The sequence below is a fragment of the Archocentrus centrarchus genome, chromosome 15 (assembly GCF_007364275.1).
Source record: "Archocentrus centrarchus isolate MPI-CPG fArcCen1 chromosome 15, fArcCen1, whole genome shotgun sequence".
Classification (NCBI taxonomy): Eukaryota; Metazoa; Chordata; class Actinopteri; order Cichliformes; family Cichlidae; genus Archocentrus; species Archocentrus centrarchus.
The window spans coordinates 2,994,266-3,012,010 of NC_044360.1; the positions used below are offsets into that span (position 1 = coordinate 2,994,266).

The 17,745-nt window shown below is 41.2% G+C and overlaps 2 long non-coding RNA genes across 2 annotated transcripts; both read right to left on the reverse strand.

Moving 5' to 3' along the window:
* Positions 1-5,941: 5,941 nt before the first annotated feature.
* Positions 5,942-6,978, reverse strand: LOC115793389 (uncharacterized). Its single transcript, XR_004021107.1, has 2 exons — positions 6,714-6,978; positions 5,942-6,408 (listed from the first exon to the last, which is right to left on the reverse strand). It is a non-coding gene; the product is annotated as an uncharacterized LOC115793389 (long non-coding RNA).
* A 6,992-nt stretch (positions 6,979-13,970) lies between these two features.
* LOC115793553 (uncharacterized) lies at positions 13,971-15,001 on the reverse strand. Its single transcript, XR_004021115.1, has 2 exons — positions 14,742-15,001; positions 13,971-14,437 (listed from the first exon to the last, which is right to left on the reverse strand). It is a non-coding gene; the product is annotated as an uncharacterized LOC115793553 (long non-coding RNA).
* Positions 15,002-17,745: the final 2,744 nt, after the last annotated feature.

The following is a 17,745-nucleotide window of genomic DNA, read 5'->3' on the forward strand; positions in this document are numbered from 1 at the left end:
TTCAAGTCAAATAACGGCCACGCCTGCTATACCCTCTACAAAATGCCTTGGGTAGATGAAGCAACTCGATCAGCTGTCTTAAGGGCTCTACACACGGGGAGCGACGTCGCTCCCTCTCCATTCATGGAATTTGTACGAAGCGATTGTGGCCTCATCGCAGAAGTTCCATAGGAAATGAATGGAGAGCGAGTGATATCGCTCCCCGTGTGGCGAGCCCCTTATTGTGACTTGTGATTCTGCAAATCCCCTCTGTACTGCACGAAGGTGCAATCATCGAAATCCTTGCATTTAACCATTGCCAGTTTGTGTGGGTTTCCTTCTGAGCCGATGCAGCTTTCTGCACATCTCATTACATCCTCATAGTTATCACTACATTGTGTTTGTGTACTAAAAGAGAAATAAATTCCTTGTTACTAAAACCGATTGTATAGTTCCGCTAACTCATAATACAAGACATTCTTGAGGTTATGGCAGACATGGCGTTGCAGGTGTTTGACTTGAAACGACTTAAATCTGCACATTTTGACTTTTTCCTCAAAATAGTATTTTGACTTCTTTCTCCAAATTTTGACTTTATTCTCAAAATGCACAATTAATTTTTTTTCTCAATGTGGCCCTAATACTCCTTTGTAGAGTTTGCTGCTTTTTACAGAAATATTTATTAGAATACCACTTGTGATTTACAGCTGGAAATAATCCCAAACAAATGTAATATATACACATTAGTCTTAACTTAGTAAAAACTGCAGCTGCTTTATGAAACCATGTTTGTGACTGTATGAGCTCCTTACAGACTTAATCTTCCTGTTTCCACCACATTAAAACCCACAGACACATCAGATGAGAGCAGCTGAAGTGGCAGCAAACACTTGGTTAATAAATGTGGTTTTTAAAGCACGCTATCTTCAGGCAGAATCAGTGAGCTCAGAGATGTAGACCAGAGACAGAGTGTGAGAGTCTGTTAGTTATTAAGATTTAAATGTAGACTGACTCACTGGCAATAATTTCACATTTTACACATTCACAAATGGACGTTTTTCAATGCTTAAGGACCTTTGACCTAACATTCTCTCTGTCACACACACACACACACGTTTTGTTAAAGACACAGTATCTTATCACTCAGATATGAGGCCATCCTCTCGTTATAAACAGGAAAGCAGACTGCTGCCTGCCTGTCACCAGCAGCTCTAAATAAATCTGAATAAATGTGAAAACAGTGTGAAATTATATTTATTTTTCTCACAGTCACCTGAAAACAGAAGATTGTAGCAGTGTCTCCCTCGGCTCTTCCCCCCGCTGCCCCACTCCACTCACACTCCTTCAGACACAAATAAGGTGATGGAGGCGTGTTGTGGTGCCAATTTTGTAACTTAATACGATGTTGCAAAAATGTGCACAAGCTTACCCGTTAATTTTTGTTAGATATCATGATTACTCATACACTTTGAAATAAACAGGCGTATACACAGCACTTGTCTAGTCTTATCAACCACTTACATCTGCACCTTTGACTAATTTGTAACGTCAGACCAACCTGACATGAATGCCAGCAAATACAGGAAGAACAAGTGAAGGTTTGAACCCAGAACCTTCTTGTTGTGATCCACAGTGATAAACCATCACAACAATGTTGATATACAATGAAACGTGTCAGAATGTTTTAGCAAATGTGTTGACCTTTGACCTTTGAATTAGGTGCTGTGTAGTAGCTTCTATTCTAGATTTACTTACAGTATTTTGGATTTTGTTAATTTTTTTCCATTCAATTAAATCACATCACTTGAGATACAACCACGGTTTTTTTTCAGTAAGCAGTATAGACCACATCATCATGATTATACAGACCTGATGGAAAAGTACTGAGGGGCTGTGTTTTCTGTACTATGATAACAATGAGCAGTCCCTATCTCATACAATAGAATGGAAATAGTAAACATTCATGAATACATTAAAAACACACAGTGCTCATATTTAGAACCTTTATTTCTATTTATTTTTCACCATAACTCCATGTCAACACACTGCAGCTTAAAACAGTTCATACTCAGTCATTACACAGCTGTGTGTGTGTGTGTGTGTGTGTGTGTGTGTGTGTGTGTGTGTGTGTGTGTGTGTGTGTGTGTGTGCGTGCGCGCATGAGCATATGTGGGTGGGTGTGTGTGTGCGCATGAGCATATGAGGGTGGGTGTGTGTGCGCATGAGCATATGTGGGTGGGTGTGTGTGCCCATGAGCATATGAGGGTGGGTGTGTGTGCATACGTGTGTGTATGGCTGGACCTGAATCTGGGCCTTCTTGTGCCTTGTCTCCCGGCTGCTTCTCGGTGGTCGCTCCTGCGTCCCTCGCTTCCCCGGGGTGTGGGTGCCTTGGGGTTCCTGGGCCGGGCTGGATGTTCTGGCATGGGTGTCGACCTGTTCTCCTGGGGGCTGTGGGCGGCTTTTGCTTCTCCGGCGTGGGGGGGGGCTCTGCGGTATGTCGGGTGGTTCTTGGCCACCTGGGCCAAGAACCGCCCGACATACCGCAGCCTGCACGGGGGGCTGGCCTTTGGGGGGGGGGGGGGGGGGGGGGGGGGGGTGTTTCCTGATGCCTCGAATGCCCTGGGGCCCTTACCCCTCAACTGGGGGGCTCCATCTGGGACCTCCCTCTCCCCTCTGCTGGGGTGGGTATGCGGTTGTCACTGGAATGTGCGGCCACGGGTTTTCGTGGCTCTTGATGGGCTGCGGATGGCTCGGATTTCCTGGGTCCTTCTCTGCCTGCCTCTGGCTCCTTTTGGGCGGAGCGGCGGCTTTCTGCCCTCGTTGGTAAGTGCATTCCATGACACAGATACTAACGCAATCACAGCATAACAAAATTGTTATTCTTATACAATCATATTTCATTTTGTTGTGCCTTTTCCACATAGTTATTTTTCCAGGTATTGCTTGTTCTGTTTTGGTATGTTGTCTTTTTTCTTTTTTTTTTTGCAGTTGCAGCGTTTGAATTGTTTTGGTTAGTTTAGTGGTGCTCTGTCCTCTTTTTCTGTTTTCTCCCCTTTTTTTTTTTTTTTCCTCAGCCTGTCAACAGGAATTAAATGTATATGTACACAAATAAATAAATAAAATAAAATAAATACAAACAAACAAACAAAACAAACAAAAACACAAACATTAACATTAACAAGAAAAGCTTATAGAGACTCTATAGAGCTTATCTTGGAAGAATACATATGTTTGGCACAGCAATGCATTCAGATCACAATTCTGCTTGCAAACAGTGCCAGACATGACAGGCTTTATAAAAAAAAAACAAATAAATAAAAATGTCATTAATACCATAAAAAACACTACGCCTGCACAGACAGTGGACCCACTGAGATGCTTCTATATGGTAGTGAGGTGATGGGCCTGCTTAAGATTTTAACTATCAACTGACACATTAAAGTATCAGTAAAGAGTTTACTGTGGCTATGATCACAGCGACAGGTCATTTTCTCATTGTGTTTTATGCACTCTGACATCTTTATGAAACGCCCCCTGTTGGCCTTTAGATTGAATGCAGGTTTCATGTTGGTGTAACTTTCTGTAACTGGAAAAAGTTAAAAAGCTAATAATTTTCTTTTCAAGGAATTTTTTTAATTTCACTAATACAGCAACAAAGAAAAGTTAAACAAAGATAAAAATCTGGTCCTGTATTTATTGCAGTGTCTGATGCCAGCAGTGCAGTAAACTGAACAAAATAAATTCTATTACATTTTCAAACAAATTGAACTTACAAGGATTCCCTTATGGGGTTTGAACATTTAAACAAAACTCACCTGTACAAAACTCATCTCCATATGAATTTCTGCTGTGTTTGTTCAGTCCAGTTATTAACAACACTCTGCAGAAAGAGCTGCTGACATTAAATCTGTTCTGCTTCTATCTGCACTATTTGAGGTGAAGGAGCTTCATTAAGTCACTGTAATCACCTGCCTATTACATACATACACCTACGTATAACAATATATGAATGTTAATATGAGGGAAGACAATGTGTGACATGCAAAATAACACATAACACAGCTTGAGGCGACTGTTTAATGTGATTTGGTGCTATATAAATAAAATTCAATTGATTAGAACAAACTTGAATAACAAAATGAATCAAATATAATAAAACAAAGAAAGAAGCATGAGGCACTTTATATAAGGTAATGACCATACAAAAATTACACAGAAAACCAGCCTAATCTTAAAATAGAGAGGGTGTCTGTAGTGTTGTAGTACTCGAGATCGGTCTTGGTCTGGAGACCGCTTTTTGATGGTCTCGGTCTTGTCATGGACTCGGACCTTGTGGACTGGGATTTTATTTCAAAACCAGTCAAGACCACAGCTCTGGAAATATCACTAAATTGCCAGAATACTGTCCAACTTATTTGTTAACATCTTTGCTTTTATTGGATGCAAAACGTACTGATTCAAATCCAACAAAGTTTGCGCTCCTCTGCCTCTCAAAGGAGACTCCGCCCCAGCTAGGTCACTGCTATTATCGCTGCTTACGCCTGTATCATTTCACCGCAGTTTGCATCTACCACAGAGCACGGACAGTTTCATTCACTATGTGCACGTTTGATCTCACTATGGTCATGCGTCTGTTGTATAAATCGAAATAACAACCGGCATGAACACGAAGAGAAGCAAGAGGGAAAATGAAGATCAAAGGAAAATTTCAGGCTTCCGATTCAACAAAAAAATCCCAGCATGAAAGGTAAATACCAACCTTCATGTATTTGATACACAAACTGAAAATTTAATGCAAGTTTTAGGGCTGCAACGATTCTTGGAGTAACGCAATTCAATTATTAAAAATCCTCGATACAAATTTGTTGCTTTGATGTTTCGTTTCAGCTCTGCAGCTCAGACAAAAACGACCCTTTAACACGAGTGGATCGCTGAGATGTTTTTTCACGCCCCCACTCCTCTGTGCTGTGAGTGCGCGTGTTTGAATGTGCGCGCGTGTTCTGCAGAGGATGTCAGCTGTTATTTTTTCTTTACGTCAGCTGTAGCCACCAGAACAGACTTATAACCACAGTGTACTGGGAAAAGGGGGGCTGCCATTAGCACTAGCACTCGTTTGGTGCCCCCTCCACCACCTTCAGTACAGAGGGGATCCATCAAAATGTTTTTTATCAACCACCTGATCAGCAACATGAAGAACAGAGCACTTTGTAGCTGCTCCATCCACCCTGTTTGTTTCACACAGAGAAACATCTGCAGTACGGAAGTTAAAATATGCTGATGAATTGTTAAAATGAAAAATTATTTCTTATCCAATTACTTGATTAATTGACGGAGTAATCAATTGAATACTTGATTAATAAAATAATTGATAGTTGCAGCTCTACTTGTATTCAGAAAGCCATAGTCAAACATTAGTTTTCAGCACCAGTGCTGCTATGAGAGGCCTTCAAGAATAAAATAACTACAGTTCCCAGCAAGATGATGTCACTTCCTATTGTTGCATTAAATACGTGATAGTTTATGCTCACAACATGGTGGCTGATATTCAAATGTAGGAAATGCTTTTAGCAGCTGAGGAATCTGGATTATGTTTTTGTTGTTGTAACACCTTAGTCGTTACAGGGTTTGGACCAGATGACAGGTTCGGCTATGGAGAGTAGAGTTAGTGTCACCACAATTAAGGACCACAGACCAAGAGAATAAATTTAAATTAGCCGGCAAGATTTATTTACACACAACAAAAACCATAAAAGACTTTAACAACAGAAAACACAACAGCATACACCTTCCTGGTGTATAATCCCTCTTTTTGTTATCTTAACCAAAAGAAATAACTTAAATTTAGGGTTATTTGTTCAGTTCCCTTTGGTTTGTCTGTTTGAGTTAACTCAGTAGTCACTAAACCTAGTTTAGTTCTCTAGCTTCAAAATCTATTTATCTATTTATTATTATTTTTTTAAAAAGTTAATACAAAAATTAGGCTCTGTATTCAGATTCGGCAGACTCAATGTTATGTTAGGTTTAACCAACAAAATAGTTTGCAATCTCAATAATATCACAGCAGTACCACACAGGGTCATTCAATATTAAAATAAAAATATTGAACCAAAAGACACAACTCAAAATAATCCAGCAAAAGGCTGAACAAGGTGTGATGCACATGAGAGTCTCTTTTCTTTTGTCCTGCTGTTGATCCCTCTATTGTCTGTGTTCTGCGCTAGTCTTGAATCCACTGCTGTTAGCAGTCAAGGATAAATCCTACCAGTTCGGATGAAAACGGTCAACACTCCGCAGACAGCATGTTGCTCCACATGCACAGATCAGCAAATTCACAGTTCATCAGGTCCGGTGGCTCGCCATCTCGTTTCACCGCGTATGAAGTCCCACTTCAGTACTAGCTCAACTTTTCTCCACTCCAACTTAAATGGCCTAATGTAAGCAACATAAAATATCAATAAATAAACAAAATAAAGCGTTGGCTGCTTAAGACATTAGCCAAGAGTCAGCGTTTTGCTTAATAAATGCTGATTAAGCTGCACACCTGCCAAAATGGCGGAGCGGAGATAAGTGAAAACACAACACTTGCACTTCAATTTCACACATGGGCATCATAATATCAAGTTTTAAAACACAAACAACATAAATCTGACATCTTAGCTTATACTGTTTCCCAAATAATACATTCAACGTAACAAAATTCTCAAAAGAAATAAAATACATTTTTACGAACTCACCAAGTCCCATTCAGCAATGTACACACGTCTGAAGGGCAGGATAAAGTGGAAAAACAAAACAATTTCTCAAAAAATTAAAGATATTCTTTTAGATAAGTTTCCTTTGTTTAATAACGGCAGCTCGACGTCTGTGTGTCTGCAGCGATCTTGGTCAGAACCGAAAAGAATCCGGTTGGCTACTACCAGTCACATGGGCCACGCTGGGACACTTTCAGAATAAAAGCTTGCCTATTTAAAATTTCAAATATACATATTTTTAACCAACCAATAATCATCCATAGATTGAATGTTTGTTTTTAATATTTTTAAACCAGTTTTTTCCCAGATGAAATAATAAACAAAAATAAATTTTAATCAGGTTTTTACCTCATGCACACTGTCACCTGGGTTACACCCTCCCCTCTAAAATCTATGCAAGTCCCTTTGCATAGTGCATATGTTCAGACTATTTAAGGTGCTTCAATGGAATTAGTTATCGCTTCACTTAAGCTTTGAAATAAAGACTCAACTATGCTAATAAGAGGGTTTCCCAACTCAGGGTAAGTTAAGAGTTTTGGCTTTGTTCTTTCTCGAGAAGACCTTCTGACAGTTGGTTGTGTATCAGGGTCATGCTCTTCTGTGTTATTATCCACGGGTTCGTTCTCCTTCATTTGGTTCTGAGTTGCTTCCTCTGCTTCAGGTGCAGTTTCCACTTCACCAGTGTCTGTTTCCATTTCTTTTTCCATTCCAGGTACAGGTAAGTTTTTGAGATTCAGTGGCATATCCGGTTCGGAATCAGATCCAATAATTTGCTCATTACATCCATCTGGAGCAATTTCAGGAACTGTCACAGGTTCTGAGACTGTTGCATTATCAAAGGTTGGTTGCTCAACAGTAGAATCTGAATGATTACTGGGAGAAAGGACCACTTCGTATTCCTTTATGGACTTTGAAACTTCCAGAGGAGCAACTGGAGGATAATACAATAGGTAATTATCCTCGTCGTCCAGGTTGTAATCCAGGTCTTGTTCTTCAGGATCAGTTATAGGGTGCTGACGTGTACTTGGCCGGCTTGGCTTTTCTTGCTCTGAGGAGACATTCACAGGAACGGTGGGTAAAAACCCACATGGCAACAAAAGGTCTCTGTGAAGAGTTCTTGTGGGACCAGCCTGATGCTCAGGCTTGACAGTGTATACAGGTAAGTTGCCCTTTTGACTCAAGACAACATGTACCACAGGTTCCCACTTATCAGCCAACTTGTGTTTGCCTCTAAGCCGGACATTCCTCACAAGTACACGATCACCAATATCAAGGACAGATTCAGTGACATATTTGTCATAACGGGCCTTGTTCCTTTCAGCAACTTTCGCAGCATTTTTGGTAGCTATTTGGTAGCTCTCCTGAAGATGGGATCTGAGTGCTTTGACATACTGCGAGTGGGATTGTTGCTGACGACGATTTAAAGGAACATTGAAGACAAGGTCAATTGGCAGCCTAGGTTGTCTTCCAAACATTAACTCATAGGGTGTAAACCCAGTGCTTTCATGTTTGGTGCAGTTATAGGCGTGCACAAGTGGCTTAACAAAGTCACGCCAGTGTCTCTTGTCTTCGTCTTTGAGTGTTCCAAGCATGTTGAGTAATGTTCTATTAAACCGTTCAACCGGGTTTCCTCTAGGATGATAAGGTGTCGTTCTGACCTTTTGGATACCAGCAAGGTCACAAAGGTCTTGAATAAGCTTTGACTGAAAGTCTGCTCCTTGATCACTGTGCAACTTTTCGGGAAATCCATAGTGAACAATGAAGTTTTCCCACAAAGCTTTGGCTACAGTTTTAGCCTTCTGGTTGGGAGTAGGAGTTGCTACAGCGTATTTAGTGAAGAAATCAGTAATGACGAGAACATCTTTGGTGTTGCTCCGGTCTGGTTCAATAGTCAGAAAGTCAATACAGACTAGTTCAAGAGGTCTGGTGACTTGGATGTTTACCAGAGGCGCTGCCTTCTCTGGCAGTGCCTTTCTGAAAACACATCGACTACAGGTTTTGATCTTTTGCTCAACATCTGCGGCCATTCTTGGCCAGAAAAATCTGGATCGCACTAGGTCGAGAGTGCGGTCTATACCAAGATGGCCCATGTCATCATGGAGACTTTTTAAAACCATGAGTCTGAGGCTCTCAGGTAAGACCAGTTGACACTGAGACTCTTCACCAACTTGCCTCTTTCTGTAGAGAATCCCATTCTGCAACTTAAGCTTTTTTAGCTCTCGCAGAAGGATGGAAAGTTGTGGGATCTCCTTTCGCACAGCAGGGGGTGATGTTTCACCTGTTTCAAGCTGGCGAATGATTTCATTGATCGCAGGGTCATCCATTTGATGTTTTTTTAACTCTTCTACTGAAATGCATGGAATGACTGGATTACTGTCACACTGATCAAAACCATCAGGAATGGCATTAGCTGACATGGACAGGGAAGTTACAAGTGGACACGTAAATGCATGGTCATTTGTGTCCGAGGAATGGAGAATTAGGTGTTTTTCACAAATTGCATTGACAGCATTTTGAGAAACATGAGTGAACAGATCAGTACCAGGTAAGTGGTGCTGAAGGAACTGACTGGTTCGCTCTTGTTCTTTCTGGGAAACAATGTCATTTACTGGTTCTGGGTGGGGACGGCGGGATAGCCCGTCCGCATCTATGTTTTGTTTCCCTGCTCTGTACTTGAGCTGGAAATCAAAAGAGGACAGAGCAGACAACCAACGATAACTGGTTGCATCCAGCTTAGCTGTGGTCAAGATATAAGTTAAAGGGTTGCTGTCAGTAACCACAGTGAAAGCATTTCCATACAGGTAGTCACAAAACTTTTCAGTTACAGCCCACTTTAGGGCTAAAAACTCGAGCTTGTGAGCTGGATAATGGCTTTCACTCTTTGACAGTCCCCGGCTTGCATATGCGATTACACGCACCTCTCCTCCCTGCTCTTGATAAAGAGCAGCCCCTAACCCTGTTGTGCTTGCATCTGTGTGTAGCAGATAAGGCAACTTGGGGTTGGCAAACCCTAACACAGGAGCTGTAGTGAGTTTGTCAATTATGGTCTCAAATGCCTGTTGGCAACTTTCTGTCCATCTTTCTCCAAAAGGGGCCTTTGGCTGAAAGTACTGGACATCTGGTGTTTTAGGACTATTACCCTTCCTCAGTGGTGGGTATCCGGCAGTGAGATTGGTCAGGGGTTTCACAATTTTGGAATAGTCTTTGATAAATCGTCTGTAATACCCAGCGAAACCTAAGAAGGAACGGAGCTCTTTGAGGTTTCTGGGACTTGGCCATGTTTTCAGGGCTGCGACTTTTTCAGGGTCTGTTTCAACACCCTGTTGGGAGACAATGTGTCCCAAGTACCGTACTGATGTCTGGAAGAACTTGCACTTTTCCAGAGACAGTTTCAGCCCATATTCTTTAAGGCGATTGAGGACATGAAGAAGGCGTGTTTCATGCTCCTCAAGGGTTTCAGAGAAAACTATAAGGTCGTCCAGAAATACTAGGACTTCCTTAAGGTTTATGTCCCCCATACATTTCTCCATCAGCCTTTGAAAAGTGCTGGGAGCGTTCGTTATGCCTTGGGGCATCCTATTGAACTCCCAAAACCCCATGGGGCATACAAAGGCTGTCTTGTGCTTGTCTGCCTCGTCCACCTCAATTTGGTAGTACCCACTTTTGAGGTCAAGGACCGAGAACCACTTCGATCCAGTGAGGGCTGAGAATGCCTCTTCCAAGTTGGGAATGGCATAGGCATCTTTGATGGTGTGCAGATTTAGCTTTCGATAATCGACGCAGAGTCTTACATCTCCATTCTTCTTCCTCACCACCACTATTGGCGAAGAAAATGGTGAATCAGACTCGCGGATTATCCCTGCCTCACTCAGTTCTTGCAAATGTTTTCGAACAGCATCAAGGTCCTGAGGTCGTACTGGACGGGGCCTGTGTTTGAAAGGCGTTTCATCACTCAGTTTTATTTGATGTTTTACCTTGTTTGTACAACCAAAGTCTGTATCATGTTGCGCAAAAACTTCAGGCATAGTACTGAGTTTTTGTACAATCCGCTCTTTCCATTCAGCTGGAACTGGAGAATCAGCGAAGTTGAGATTTAGCACTGTGGATTCTTTTGATTTGGGTGGCTGCGTGGATTTTAGTATTTGGCTGGTTGTCACTATCTCCTGCATAGCATGGATTTCAGCAATGACACTCTTTGCAGGAATAATAATGTCATGTTTGCTCTCATTTCGCACAACAACTGGAAGCTTTTGTGAGGGCCTTTCAGGAAAGGTGAGTAAACAATTGGTGACTAGAATGCCACCAGGCAAAGAGGATGTGGAGGGTGGCTCAACAACAACCCACTTGTCTGGGGTTTTAGTGTTAACATGGACTGACCCCTCCAACACTCGGCTCTGGCCTGCAGGTATAACTTCTGGCTCTTTTCCAGATAGTCTAACAAGTCCGAGACTACTGTTTTCCTTCTGCTTGTGTCTCTGTTGCAACACGCTTAACACCACTCTGTAGCCGTAAGGTAGTGCATGGAGATCTGCACCGGTCAAGAAGAAACGCTCATAGAGAAGGTCAAGAGTGTTGGTACCAATCAAAAGAGAGGACTGGGCATTAGAACGTGTGTCTGGGACAACTAATGCAAAGGTGGACACGGTCATTTCAGAACCAAAACAGCTCTGTGGGAAGGTAATCTCGACCTCAATGAAACCTGAGTAAGGAACATTTTGACCGTTTGCAGCTTCAACTTCCAGCAGCTCATTTATTGGATGAATTTCCAGGTGAGAGAGATTGTTTTCATAGAATGAGTGTGACACGGTAGTCACCTGAGATCCTGTATCAAGAAGACAACTGCTAGCCTGACCATCAATTTGGACTTGAGCAGTATACTTAGCTCCAACTAAGCCTTTAGGTAGTTTAACAGTGGTTGATTTGTTGTGCAGTCTCTTTTTTCTGAATGACTGTTTCAGAGAGGGACTGGTCTCATTAACAGCACCCATCTGTCCCGCAATGAGGGCTGTTTTTAGTTTAAAGAATGGGATGAGTTTTGATTGTTCTGTTTATCCCAAAGTAACTGTTTGTCTTTTAATTGTTTCCTTTTATCAGCAACCAAGGATGGGTTTGGGTCATTTGAGCATGCAGAGGCAATATGCCCATCTTCACCACAGTGGAAACAATACCACGGCTTTGGTCTGTTCCTTGTGGCTTGAAGTGTAGTGGAGATTTGCTCAGGCATTTTGGGTCTAGGCTTTGTCTTAGCATTAGCTTGTGGTGTGCTAGGCTTCTTTTTGGGAGAACCTGGTGGCTTAAGTCTAGCAAGATGGCTCTGAAGCTCAGTGATCTGTGCCTTCAAATCTGCGACCACATTGCTTGGAGGAGCTGTGGGTTGGTCCGCTTTCTGTGCTCTTAATCTTGTCAATTGAGTTTGCAGCTCAGTTATTTGTGTTCGCATTTCAGTGATTTGATGTTGCAAAATGGGCTCCGATGTATCAGTGGCTGCTGCAAGGGCGTGGGAAGACACTTTTGGTCTTGTAGCAGCAAAGTGTTTTTTCATTCGGCTTTCTTTTGCAACATGTTTATCTTCCTCCACTCTCAACTGTAGCAACAACTCTGCAAATGGAGGAGGGTTATCTTTTTGTCGCTCGAGCTGAAGGTCTGCCAACAATGCGTTATCCCAACACCCACGACAAAACTGCCGTAGTAGGTGTCGGTCTGCCTCGCTAGCTGAAACACCACCTCTGTTCAAAGCTTTGGAGAGAGCTGTATGTAATCGGTGGAGGTAATGTGATGGCTTTTCACCTGCATCCTGCAGTGTGTTAAGAAATTTAGCAAAAAGCTCATCGCCATCTTCCACTGTACCAAATGCTGAATTGAGCAGCTCAAGGTAAGCTGAAGGCAAAGCTTGAGGGCCTAAATGTTTAACTATATTGGCTGCAGGAGGTACAAGACTGTCTGAAATTTTCCGTGAGCACTGCAAGTCAGACAGATCAGGATCTTGCTGCATAAGCTCAACACTGTGGCGCCATGTGTCAAAGTCAACCTCGTGACTAGGGCAAGGTAACCTGCCTGAAAAGGGTCTCAGGCGAAAGGATGCACTCGCCTGTGAGACTGGAGATTCACTCCGAACTATGTGCTCCACAATAACCTTTTGAACCTCTGGGTGGGTTATAAGGGTTTTTGGAACATTGCATGGCAGATCAGGTTGTGTTGGCTTGCCTGAATCAGATTCAGTTACATTTAAGTTGGTTTCATTCACCTTAACTGGGTCACTTGGAAGAGCTTGTGATTGTTGGGTGACTGTGGCTGTAGGTCTACTTTGTGTTTCTTGCATAGGAAATGCAGTTTCAGCTGGTTCTGGATCACCAGCAACTGACTGACTGCATTCAGACAGATGCTCATGCAAAACATCCTCAAAAGGCTTGCCACTTAATTTGGCGATTTTCTGTAGTTCACTAATCAAGCTGTGGGTGGCGCTGGTTGTAACAGCTGACACATATTCCGTTGACAGGGCTCTGATGTAAGGGACTCCAGTAGGTCTCTCAAATTTGTAGGGCAGCAAGGGTTCAAGCGCTATCAAGGCAGTTCCACTCTCATACTCCACAATGGCATTTTTGGGGTAGGGAGAGTGGAGATCATCAACTTTAATGGTTCTCGAGATGCGCCCATACTTGTTCAGGAAGTCAGATAACTCTTCATCAAAGTCTGCATCAGTGAAGCCCCCAATGATAACTGAGTTAGGGATTTTAATGTTTTCTTTATCAACAATGTCCATTTTTGCCGGTCTTGGCCTATTTTGAGGTCTGGGTCAAAAATAAGGTTTTATGGTTCTATTTACAGTGTGGTTAAGGTTTTATTACTACTCTCCTGGCTGGCTCGCCACTTTTGTACTGTAACACCTTAGTCGTTACAGGGTTTGGACCAGATGACAGGTTCGGCTATGGAGAGTAGAGTTAGTGTCACCACAATTAAGGACCACAGACCAAGAGAATAAATTTAAATTTGCCGGCAAGATTTATTTACACACAACAAAAACCATAAAAGACTTTAACAACAGAAAACACAACAGCATACACCTTCCTGGTGTATAATCCCTCTTTTTGTTATCTTAACCAAAAGAAATAACTTAAATTTAGGGTTATTTGTTCAGTTCCCTTTGGTTTGTCTGTTTGAGTTAACTCAGTAGTCACTAAACCTAGTTTAGTTCTCTAGCTTCAAAATCTATTTATCTATTTTATTATTATTTTTTTAAAAAGTTAATACAAAAATTAGGCTCTGTATTCAGATTCGGCAGACTCAATGTTATGTTAGGTTTAACCAACAAAATAGTTTGCAATCTCAATAATATCACAGCAGTACCACACAGGGTCATTCAATATTAAAATAAAAATATTGAACCAAAAGACACAACTCAAAATAATCCAGCAAAAGGCTGAACAAGGTGTGATGCACATGAGAGTCTCTTTTCTTTTGTCCTGCTGTTGATCCCTCTATTGTCTGTGTTCTGCGCTAGTCTTGAATCCACTGCTGTTAGCAGTCAAGGATAAATCCTACCAGTTCGGATGAAAACGGTCAACACTCCGCAGACAGCATGTTGCTCCACATGCACAGATCAGCAAATTCACAGTTCATCAGGTCCGGTGGCTCGCCATCTCGTTTCACCGCGTATGAAGTCCCACTTCAGTACTAGCTCAACTTTTCTCCACTCCAACTTAAATGGCCTAATGTAAGCAACATAAAATATCAATAAATAAACAAAATAAAGCGTTGGCTGCTTAAGACATTAGCCAAGAGTCAGCGTTTTGCTTAATAATGCTGATTAAGCTGCACACCTGCCAAAATGGCGGAGCGGAGATAAGTGAAAACACAACACTTGCACTTCAATTTCACACATGGGCATCATAATATCAAGTTTTAAAACACAAACAACATAAATCTGACATCTTAGCTTATACTGTTTCCCAAATAATACATTCAACGTAACAAAATTCTCAAAAGAAATAAAATAAATTTTTACGAACTCACCAAGTCCCATTCAGCAATGTACACACGTCTGAAGGGCAGGATAAAGTGGAAAAACAAAACAATTTCTCAAAAAATTAAAGATATTCTTTTAGATAAGTTTCCTTTGTTTAATAACGGCAGCTCGACGTCTGTGTGTCTGCAGCGATCTTGGTCAGAACCGAAAAGAATCCGGTTGGCTACTACCAGTCACATGGGCCACGCTGGGACACTTTCAGAATAAAAGCTTGCCTATTTAAAATTTCAAATATACATATTTTTAACCAACCAATAATCATCCATAGATTGAATGTTTGTTTTTAATATTTTTAAACCAGTTTTTTCCCAGATGAAATAATAAACAAAAATAAATTTTAATCAGGTTTTTACCTCATGCACACTGTCACCTGGGTTACACCGTGTATGTTTTTTATGTGATTTCTGCAAACACAGTGGAAGGAAACGGCACTCTGGGACACATTAAATGCTTGATGTATAAATGTAACCTTTCTGGATTATATGCAAAAATTATCATTCTATCGATCTAATAAGGCCTGATTTAGAGTTCTGCACTGGTCCTTTGTGCATAACTGAAAATCCTCTCTGAAGCAAACCTGACATGCACCTCGAGAAATGTAACTACGCTTCCAAAAAAACTGATGATGATGATGATACTTTATTGATCCCACAATGGGGAAATTACAATTAACAGAACACCCATCCAAGAAGACAAACAGAACAAACATTACTGATTACTGCTTTCAGTTACATCTTAGGCCCCATCACTCAATTAACAAGTGGGAGCGGCATTTAGCGGTTAGCATTAGCTTACTAATTAGCATTAGGGTTAGCCCTGGGGTGAGAAATATTTCTTGCTAGAACCCTGAAGTTACCATGGCCACCACCAATGGTAACAGCAGAAAAGTAAGTTGTTTCTCCGCCATTAGTACATTGAGCTAGTGGTGGGCAGATCGATCCTAATATCGATAATATGGATACCAACGTTGGTATTGGTATTGATCAATATCAGTGTAATGAGATCGATACTTTGGCTTCAGTTTCTCTCCTGTATGCAGTGCTGTGGTTTCATCAAAGATGCGAGCTGACTGTCTAAGTGTTGCTCCTGTCACAGCACAGAGCACTTTGCTCCTCCCCTCCCCACAGTGTTTTCTTATACTGTCATGTGACGCATAACATATTTAATTTGGGAAAAAAAAAAGGATTTTGCTATGAAACATTTAAAGCAAATTCAAATTTAAATTTGTAGAAAATTAGTGAATGAATGGACATTTTTTATTAAATTTTTTTATTATACTTTCTGAACGATCTACCTGGAAAAAAGTTTGCATTTGTTCTTGAGTGATGATTTTGTACACTTCGTTCATGAAAAATAAATCCAGACATCAATGTGTGGGGAAAATTGTTTTGTTAATGTTCTATTGTTTCAGAGCAATAACTTTTATTTTGATAAAGTATTTTCTACTTACATATAAACTTTGCCCAATTCTATCATGGGTTTGAATTAATTAATGATCCAAAGGAAAAAATCTCAAACCAGTTAAACTTCATGAAAATTCTTTATAATTATTAAATATCGGTATCAGTATCGGTGATAATGGCCCTGTGTTTACTTGGCATAGGATCGATACCAAATCTTGAAGTATCGCACACAACTACATTGAGCAGCATACACGAGGAGTGATTGACAGTGCTAAGACCCTCCTCCTGGCTCTGATTGGTTGTTTTTGACTGGGAGCGGTTCAGGGAGGAGGTGGAGGAGCTCCATTTTTTTCGCAGATTATCGGTCTCATACTGTCGTGACATGGTGACACTTTTAACAAATATGTAAAAACCAGATTTTTTATAAAAGTTACAAACTGTAGCTTTAATCTGTATAAGATTAAAGGCTTTAGTTCTTACTGTTGATGAGTGTTTGCCATTTTTTCAGTTTTACACATTTAGCTATGTGGTTTTGAAAAAGCACCCATTTTTACAAAGATTGTTGGTTTAAAAACAGCATAACTTTATGCATTGTTTATGAAAGGCAGAGAAAAGTTAAGACTATTGTGATGAACTATGAATAATTGTTTTACATTCTGTGATAAATGATGGAAGTCACCCAGGAGTATTAAATAAAGATGGTTATATTTATTTGAGCTGTGAGTGTTTAATATCAGGATGATTTTATGGGAATGTGGATCTTTCAGATCAATTTGAGAAGTGATTTTGATCATGTTTCACATTTTATTGGGTCATGTAGTGTCAGGCACTGGTCTTGGTCTTGTCTCAGTCTCGCCCTCCCTCGGTCTTGGTCTCGACTGGTCTTGGACCCTAAAAGTCTTGGTCTTGTCTCGGTCTCGGGTTAGGTGGTCTTGACTACAACACTAGTGGGAACGCACTTTAACCTTGAACACTGTGTTTGCTGCTCAGAGCTGAACTCAGAAGCGCAGTCTCATCACATTCCAGCGCTGTGAGAAACTACAGAGGCAGCTCTTCTTCTTTACCTCATTTTGCAACATTCGCTATACACAATATGTATAAAAAAATATATAAAAATGGCTTGCAATGACTGCCCTGGCGAGCTCTTGCAGAAAGTAATGCTGGCTGTAACTGCTCCCCTGTCAGAATAAAACATTGCTGAATCCTCGAGTTCTTTGTTTGTTTCAGTTTTCTCTTCAGACAGCATGCAGTTACTCAGACGTGTGCTTCCTGTTACCACCAGTGGGTGCAAACTGACCTTGAACTGGATTTCATGTGTTTGACAGGCAGAAGATGTTTCAGCTGAGAGCAGAACTTTAAAAAATTAAAGCTGTTGTTAGATGTTCATTTGAAATAATAACTGTAAAGGCAGCAGTTTTTGTATCTAGAGTTCCCTAATTTTTCTGTATCTCTGTCGCCATTTGGGTCCCATTTTTCTCCCCTTTTCTCTGCTGAAATGAAGCCTCTGTGAGCTCCCATCAGTCACTCTGATGATCTTCATCTGCTGCAGCGCTCTCCACACTGCAGCAGCACAGACAGGCCAGCAGCT